The sequence below is a fragment of the Arachis ipaensis genome, chromosome B6 (assembly GCF_059453495.1).
Source record: "Arachis ipaensis isolate K30076 ecotype BB chromosome B6, ASM5945349v1, whole genome shotgun sequence".
NCBI lineage: Eukaryota > Viridiplantae > Streptophyta > Magnoliopsida > Fabales > Fabaceae > Arachis > Arachis ipaensis.
Window position 1 is genome coordinate 49530355 of NC_142441.1, and position 9613 is coordinate 49539967.

Genomic DNA, 9613 nt, shown 5'->3' on the forward strand with positions numbered 1-9613 from the left:
CACGCCTCTCTGCTGGGAGTGCCCTCACAGTTGGTGCATCCGCATTACCCTCCTCTCCGCTTCTGTTGTCTTTTCCTCTTCTCTGAGCCACCCAACAGCCATCAGCTTCTCCGTTTCAACATCCATCTTCTTCACCATCATAATCCATCCCTTCTCAGCCTCCAGTCACCGAGCCTCCATTTTCTCTTCATCTTCTTTCCCATGCCCAACCCTCCTCTCTCCGCGTCGCAGAACCCTGACCTCCGCCACCACAACCGTGAGCCCAAGGGCCACCGCACCACGCTCTGCAACCAGTGAGCTCGCAGTCGCCGGCAACCTCACCTCTTCTCTTCCTCTTCCCTGTTTCTCATTCACACTCTTCTCCTCTCTCCATCTCACTCGCGAAACCACTGAACCCTAGCTCTGCCAACCACCGTCACCCTCCGTTTTCACCGCCGACCACAACCCACACCGCCGCGCCCCTTTTTCTTCTTCTTCATGTGCCCTCTCACCCCTGACCCTCTCGTTCCTTTTGGGTTGAAGAACAGAGCAAGTACAAGCTCTTGTTCTCTTCGTCTCAAGCGAGTCCAGCTGCTGCGACGTATCCCCTGTGTCTTCCAGCACTGTGCCGACTTCCCTCTCTAACACTGCCCTTGGCCCCACCACCTCCCCTTCCCCTTCCCTGTTCCATTCCTTCCTTCCAGGTTCCATTTTCTTTTCTGTTTTCTATTCTCTTTTCTGGTTTCTGTTAGCTTAGTTTAATTTTTGTTGATTAAGTTAGTTAGAAATGCATGTTAGTTGATTAGGTTGTTAGAGAATTTGGCTTGGATAGTGGATTTAGCCTTGTTTGAGTTGATGATGCTATAAAGGAGTTGCTGTTTCATTAACATTTCTTGGCTTGTTGTTGCTGAGTGTTGCTTTGCTTGCTGCTTGGACCAAGTTATATGAACTGCAATGATTTAGGTTTGTTTTGATTAATAATGCTTTTTGGAATGTTGCTCTTTCATTGATTTGCCCTGTGCTGAATTGATTTGTTCATGCTGCTGCATAGTCTTATTGCTGCTCTACTCTTGCTGAAGGCTGTTATAAATTTCAATTTGATTGCTGCTGAGTTCTTCTTAAATTTTTACTTCATTGTTGGGTTCAATTATGCTTAATTGTTTGAACTCATGCTGCTTCTGGAATGGTTATTGAATTCAGAGAAAGGAAAGCTACCCGAATCTCTTGCTTTTGCTCATTGTTACTGTCTTGGTGCTGTAACTTAGGCCATTATTTGCTCATGGCTGCTGGTTGCTTAATTGCTTATTAATGTTTTGTTGCTGTTTGTTAGCTTACTTTCTCAATTCATGTGAATCCATATCTAGTTTTTGGTGTTTAATTGTAATACATTCATATGGAATTTGAATTGATTGATTGAGTTTGGGGAATGGCCGATTTTGTGATGAAATGCTGCCGGATTTTTTCTAACCATGTTTCATGAAATAAAATTGTTTTATTTGGTGCAACAAGCTTCTATTTGATGAAATTATGTGTCAATAGAATTTTGTTTGCTAAATGATTTTGGAAACTCCTCAAGAACTTGTTTACAAGTTTTGGTCATACTTATAACATTATTTGCTTGTTTATAATGCTGATTTACTTCTATGCATTGAATAGTTTGAGTGAATTTTCAAATTGACCATAACTTGAAACTCTTTTGAGATTTTGAGCCTCTTTTGCATAAACTCACAAGATTGAAGGTTTTAAATCCATGTGGCTGAATTGATTCATTCTATTCATACCTAATTTACATTAAGTCACATAGATCATGAGGTTTTCCATTCTTGTTTTAACTTGTGACTTTTATGCCTCATTGAATTTGGTGTTTGAATGTTTCTTGATTAACTTGTTTCTCAATGTTTTGATTTTGCCAATACCAAATTGCTTAAACTTATGCCACTTTGCTTGTGATTGATAATTACTTGATTATGTGCTCTACACATACATGTGCGTCACTTGTTTTGGCATCTTGAATTGTTGAGAAGTTGAACTTGAACTTGCTTGTTTTGGAAATTGTTAAGGGACGTTTTTGCTATGCACATAAATTTTGCTTTTCTTTTTTGTTTTCAACTAACTCTTCCTTTTTCTTTATATGACTTTTGACCTTTGTTTTCTTTTTCAACCAACTTTTTCATTATATAACTTTTGACTTTTTTTTTCTTTTTCAACTAATTTTTTCTTCTTCTTAACATAACTTTTGACTATCTTTTCTTTCTTTTCTTTTTCAACTAATTATTTTCTTTTTACTAACATAACTTTTAAATTTTAACTTTCTTTTTATTTTTCAACTAACATTAACCTTTAACTTTTAACCGTTTTCTTTCTCTTTGTGCATAGTAATAACGTTCCTTCCTTCTTTTATTCATTGATAAACAAGCAAGTTAGCTTTCCTCATGTCCTGAATTTGATTGAAAGTTGTTTCTGTTTGATTTAATTTGACTCTCATGTATGCTTCCATTCAAATTTACATTATTTGTTCACTTCATATATGCTGTTTGGTGATTCAGTTTACAACTTCTGTTCACTTGAGGAGGATCATCCTCTCCAACGGCACCTACATTCTGCCTGAGCTTGACACTCCCTCCGAGCATTCTGAGGAGGAGGAGGACCAACATCATGAGCCAAAGGAGATCTGAGAACCACAAGCAGACGGAAGAGCTGATGATAGCGACGACTCCTTCCACTCTGCATAATCATGAGCACCGAGGACGGTGCTACATCTTAAGTGTGGGGAGGTTGTCCAACTTCAGCAGCACATTTTGGGTGACAATCTTCATTTCCGAACGAACACCTTTAGGGTAGTTTCTTTTTTATGTTTTGTTTGGTACTTTGTATATATTTTATCCTTTTGAGGAACTTTTTACTTAGTTTATTGCACTTTCTTAGCTTATTGCACTTTTTAATTTTGCTTGTACATAACTTAGTATTATATAATAGTTATGCATATTTTGATATTTTTGCCTTCAATTTTGGCTTGTACATATGCTTTTTGGTTTTTAGTCTTGATTGTGATTTGGATGATGTGATGATTGCACCTAAGTTTGATTTCCTATGCATTTGCTATTTTGGTTTGATTGAAAGTAGGAATTAAACTTAGGATTTTTTTTTACTTTTTCCATCCAATCACATTATATATATATATATATATATATATATATATATAGAATAAATATTAGTCAAATTAATGAAATTTCAAAGAAGCTTACTTTTTATATAGGGCATTGAAATTCAAATTGAATTGAGTTGAAATCTTTTGAAACTTGCATGATTTATACATTGTGGGATATGTTTTTTGAGTTAAAGAACACATAACTTGTGAGATTTTGAGCCTTATTGTGTTGTTACATTATTTGACCACTTATTCCATTATTGTGTGTTGCTCTTCTCTATGATTGCAATCTTTGGTTTGTTTAAGTCTATATCCATTGTTTAATGTATATTTATGTAATTATGTGATTGAGGCCATCACTTCATTATAGCTCACTTAACCCAAATAGCCTACCATTTCATTCACCTTTGTTTGCCACTTTGAACCTTTTTAATCCCCCTTTGTTCTTTATTTTGCCACGTCATTAACCTTAAGCGAAAAACAATGAAGTGTCCCTTATTTGAATCTTTGAGTAGCTTAAGTTAGTGAGAGTGTGTAATGTTTAAGTGTGGGGAAAATGTGGGAACTTTGGGTGATAAAAATGTGTTTTATGCTTATTGAAAAATGTTAGAAATTTGGGTACATGCTCATGTAATATTATAGAAACCATATGCATTCATGAGTTGGTATATATATTATGTTCTTTAAAAAAAAGAAAAAGAAAGAAAAGAAAAAGAAATAATGAAAAGGGGACAAAATTACCCCAATGTGAAATCTAATAAAAATCAATGCATATATGATTGAATTTGATGCATGAGCGTGTATATATTAAAAGTGAGATTATGGGTAGCTAAGTTTGATATTAGAATTGTATATGTTGTGTATGTCTTAGGTGAGAATTTAGGCTAATCAAATATATATAGATAGTTAGATAGTATAGGTACATACACAGAGATAGATTGCATATAGATAATTATATTGAATAAATGTTGATCCCCTTCTTGTCTTCTTTTGGTATAGCATGAGGACATGCTATTGTTTAAGTGTGGGGTTGTGATGAATCCACATTTTCTGATATTTATTTGCTCTATCTGGGTGGATTTCATCAACTTTTCCTACACTTATTCCTTTAAATAGCATAGCTTTGTAATTCTCCCTAGATTTGTGCTTAATTGTAAAAACATGCTTTTTAAGCCTTAAAATAGCTAATTTTATTCCACTTTCATTGCATTCGATGCCTTGATGTGTTTGATGAGTAATTCCAGGATTCCAAGGAAAATATGGATGGAAGAAGTGATGGAAAGGCATGTATGATAAACCCCGATTTCGTGATTTATCTTGTGATTATTTTAGGGGATTTTACCACCTTTTTCCATATTTATTCAATGAAATAGCATGGTTTTGTAATTATCCCTTGAATTTTGCTTAAGTGTAAAAACATGATTTTTAGGCCTTAAATTGGTAATTTTGATTGACTTTAATTCCATTCGATGCCTTGATATGTGTATTGAGTGATTTCAGGTTTATAAGGCAAGTATTGGATGGAAGAAATGAGTAGAAAAACATACAAAGGGGAGAATGCATGAAGAAACAAAGATTGGAAATGCATCAAAGGACGCGCACGCGCACAAGGCGCGCCTGCGCAAAAGTGGTCTCGCCCATAGACGCGCATGCGTACATGCCGCATCCGCGCGGATGGAGAATTTACCAATCGACGCGCACGCGCACATGGCGCACACGCGCCGGTACTCTCACATGGCCCACTTAAAGGCAAAATGCTGGGGGCGATTTCTGAGCTACCCAGGCCCAAATCCAACTTGTTTCTGAGTGTATTTCATGCAGAATTGAAGTCCAAGAAAAGGGAGAGCAATTAGTTTTAGCCATCATGAACCTTTAGTTAGTTTTCTAGAGAGAGAAGCTCTCTCTTCTCTCTAGAATTAGGTTAGGATTAGGTTAGATTATCTTAGATTCATGTTTAATTACTTGATTTCATCTTGTTTCTTTTATAATTCCTCATCTCTACATCTAGATTCTCTTAATTGTGATGCTAATTTCTCAATTTGCTCTCTTTTGTAATGATGAACTCATGTTAGATTTGGTTTACATTTAATGCAATTTTGATGTTGATGTTTTTTTAATTGATGAATTGAGTTGTGATCTTACTTTTCTTGCACTTAGTAGTTGTTAGATTTTATTATTTTGGCAAAATTATAATGTTTACTTTTATTGCACTCTATGTGTTTGATGAAATGTTTTCCTTAGTTTTTGAGTAGTTTTGTCAACTCTTGGTCTAAGCCAAGGGAATTGGGTAAACTTGAGTCATTGAGTATGATGGAATTGGTGCATTGAGAACCCATGGTGATCAATTTGATACCCATTGACGCTAACCCACTACTAAGTTAATTAGTAGATAGGTTAGGACTTATGGGTTGATGTGATCAAACCTATTTGATGTACTTCAAGCTTAGGAGTAAATGTTACGTACTTAAAGCTTTTGGAAAGTAGACTTAATAGGTTGGCCTCTCATAATTATCAATATTCGGTTTGTTGACAAGGATAGTGATCTCGATTACCTAAGTCTTAGCCAAGAGTTCTCTATTTTGATTTCTTTACTCACTTGCTTGATTTACTTTCTTGCCATCTCATGAACCAAACCCCCTCTTTACCCCTTCATAGCCAATAATTAAGCACTACATTGTTTCCTACGGAGACGACCCATAGTCTAAATATTTCGGTTAATTCGTATTGGGGTTTGTTCTTTGTGACAACCGACGATATTTTGATTGCGAGAGTTGTTCGTTGGTTTGGAGCTATGCTTACAACGAATTAATTCTTTTCTATAAGAAGAAATTCTAGACCATCGAGCAAATATCATAAATCAAAATGGCGTCGTTGCCGGGGACACAATGGTGCTATGTTATTGGCTATTGTATATATTGTGAATAGTTTGAATTTTAGTTTATTTGCTAGTTTTTGCTAGTTTAGGATTTTATCTTCTTTGTTTCTTATTAATCTTTGTTTTTATTTTATTTTCTCTTTCACTATGAATTCTCATCCTTTTGGCTATGAGTGTAGTTCAAACTATGTTGTAGGAAATGGAAGCTCCAATGAGGATATACATCAAGGATTTGGAAATCAAATATGGGAGGAACTTCAAGCTTATGAACCACCTTCATGGCAACAACCTCCTACGAACTCTTATGGGTATAATCCTGATCCTAATGTATATCAATCCAATGTGTGTGATGACCCTCATTGTGGTTGTCAACCACAATCACCATATGCATGTGATCCCACTCCTCAATATAGCCATACACCATACTCACAAGCCTCACACCACCATTCAACTCCATATGACCATAACTCATACACACCATATGAACCACATCTAGAACAACCACTATTCCAACATCAATACTCCCTAGAAATTGGCACCAAAATGGAGTTTAACGCCAGAAAAGAGCAAGAAGCTGGCGTTAAACGCCAGAAATGGGCAGCAAACTGGCGTTTAATGCCAGGATTGGCAGAAAAGGACGTTTTGCACGCCACTTGGTGCAGGGATGAGAAATCCTTGACACCTCAGGATCTCCACCTACCCCACATCTCTCTCTCTTCTTCACCCATAAACCAATCACCTCAATACCTCTTCCCCAAAAACCCCTCACCTATCAAATCCCACCATTCTCTTCACCACTCACATCCATCCTTCATAAAACCCCACCTACCTCACCATTCAAATTCAAACCACTTTCCCTCCCAAACCACCCATAATGGCCAAATCATACCCCCCTCTCCGCTCCTATATAAACCCATCTTTACTCCTTCATTTTCACACAACATACACACTACTTCTCCCCTTTGGCCGAAACACTAAGCCCCCTCCATCTCCTCTATCTCTTCTTCTTCTACTCTCTTATTTCTTCCTTTGCTCGAGGACGAGCAACATTTCTAAGTTTGGTGTGGTAAAAGCATTGCTTTTTGTTTTTCCATAACCATTTATGGCACCTAAGGCCGGAGAAACCTCTAGAAAGAGGAAAGAGAAGGCAAAAGCTTCCACCTCCGAGTCATGGGAGATGGAGAGATTCATCTCAAAGGTGCATCAAGTCCACTTCTATGAAGTTGTGGCCAAGAAGAAAGTGATCCCCAAGGTCCCTTTCAAGCTCAAAAATGGTGAATATCCGGAGATCCGACATGAGATTCGAAGAAGAGGTTGGGAAGTTCTCACCAACCCCATTCAATAAGTCGGAATCTTAATGGTTCAAGAGTTCTATGCCAATGCATGGATCACCGAGAACCATGATCAAAGTGTGAACCCAGACCCAAAGAATTGGCTTACAATGGTTCGGGGGAAATGCTTAGATTTTAGTCCGGAGAATGTAAGGTTGGCATTCAACTTACCAATGATGCAAGGAGATGCACACCCCTACACTAGAAGGGTTAACTTTGATCAAAGGTTGGACCAAATCCTCATAGACATTTGTGAAGAGGGCGCTCAATAGAAGAGAGATTCAAGAGGGAAGCCAGTTCAACTAAGAAGGCATGACCTCAAGCCCGTGGCTAGGGGATGGTTGGAGTTCATCCAACGCTCAATCATTCCCACTAGCAACCGGTCTGAAGTTACTATAGACCGGGCGATCATGATCTATAGCATCATGATTGGAGAGGAAGTAGAAGTTCATAAGGTTAAATCCCAAGAACTCTACAAGGTGGCGGACAAGTCCTCCACTTTGGCAAGGTTAGCCTTCCCTCATCTCATTTGTCACCTTTGCAATTCGGCTGGAATTGACATAGAGGAAGACATCCTCATTGATGAGGACAAGCCCATCACTAAGAAAAGGATGGAGCAAACAAGAGATCCCACTCATGGACAAGAGCATGAGGAATATCCTCATCATAAAATCTCTGAGATGCCTCAAGGGATGCATTTTCCTCCACAAAATTATTGGGAGCAAATCAACACCTCCCTAGGAGAATTAAGTTCCAATGTGGGACAACTAAGGGTGGAGCACCAAGAGCATTCCATCCTCCTCCATGAAATTAGAAAAGACCAAAGAACCATGAGAGAGGAGCAACAAAGGCAAGAAAGAGACATTGAGGAGCTCAAGCACTCCATAAGATCTTCAAGAGGAAGAACAAGCCGCCATCACTAAGGTGGATCCGTTCTTTAATTTCCTTGTTCTTTATTTTCTGTTTTTCGAATTTTTATGCTTTATGTTTATTTATGTTTGTGTCTTTATTACATGATCACTAGTGTCTAAGTGTCTATGCCTTAAAGCTATGAAAATAAATCCATCAACTTTCTTAAATGGAAAATATTTTTAATTGAAAAGGAAAAAGAAATACATGAATTTCAAATTTTAAAACAGTTTAATTATTTTGATGTGGTGGCAATACTATTGTTTTTCTGAATGAATGCTTGAACAGTGCATATTTTTGAATTTTTTATTTATGAATGTTAAAATTGTTGGCTCTTGAAAGAATGATGGAAAAGGGAGAAATCTTATTTGATAATCTGAAAAATCATAAAATTGATTCTTGAAGTAAGAAAAAGTAGTGAAAAGCTTGCAGAAAAAAAATATATGCGAAAAAAATGCAAAAAAAAAAAAAGAAAATAAATGAGTGAGAATAGAAAAAGAAAAAGCAAGCAGAAAATGCTAATAGCCCTTTAAACCAAATGGCAAGGGTAAAAAAAAAGGATCCAAGACTTTGATTATCAGTGGATAGGAGGGCCCACAGGAATAAAATCCTGGCCTAAGCGGCTAAACCAAGCTGTCCCTAACCATGTGCTTGTGGCGTGAAGGTGTCAAGTGAAAACTTGAGACTGAGCAGTTAAAGTCATGGCCCAAAGCAAAAAGAGTGTGCTTAAGAGCACTGGACACTTCTAATTGGGGACTCTAACAAAGCTGAGTCACAATCTGAAAAGGTTCACCCAGTTATGTGTCTGTGGCATTTATGTATCCGGTGGTAATACTGGAAAACAAAATGCTTAGGGTCACGGCCAAGACTCATAAAGTAGCTATGTTCAAGAATCAACATACTTAACTAGGAGAATCAATAACACTATCTGGATTCTGAGTTCCTATAGAAGCCAATCATTCTGAATTTCAAAGGATAAAGTGAGATGCCAAAACTGTTCAGAAGCAAAAAGTTAAAAGCCCCGCTCATCTAATTAATACTGATCTTCATAGATGTTTTTGGAATTCATTGTATATTCTCTTCTTTTTATCCTATTTGATTTTCAGTTGCTTGGGGACAAGCAACAATTTAAGTTTGGTGTTGTGATGAGCGGATAATTTATATGCTTTTTGGCATTGTTTTTAGTATGTTTTTAGTATATTTTAGTTAGTTTTTATTATATTTTTATTATTTTTTATTTAAAATTCACTTTTCTGGACTTTACTATGAGTTTGTGTGTTTTTCTGTGATTTCAGGTATTTTCTGGCTGAAATTGAGGGACCTGAGCTAAAATCTGGTTCAGAGGCTGAAAAAGGACTGCAGATGCTGTTG

General features: G+C 37.1%; 1 long non-coding RNA gene across 1 annotated transcript; it reads left to right on the forward strand.

Moving 5' to 3' along the window:
* On the forward strand, nt 1-2969 carry LOC107648759 (uncharacterized). Its single transcript, XR_001622060.3, has 2 exons — nt 1-683; nt 2526-2969. It is a non-coding gene; the product is annotated as an uncharacterized LOC107648759 (long non-coding RNA).
* The last annotated feature ends 6644 nt before the right edge of the window (nt 2970-9613 follow it).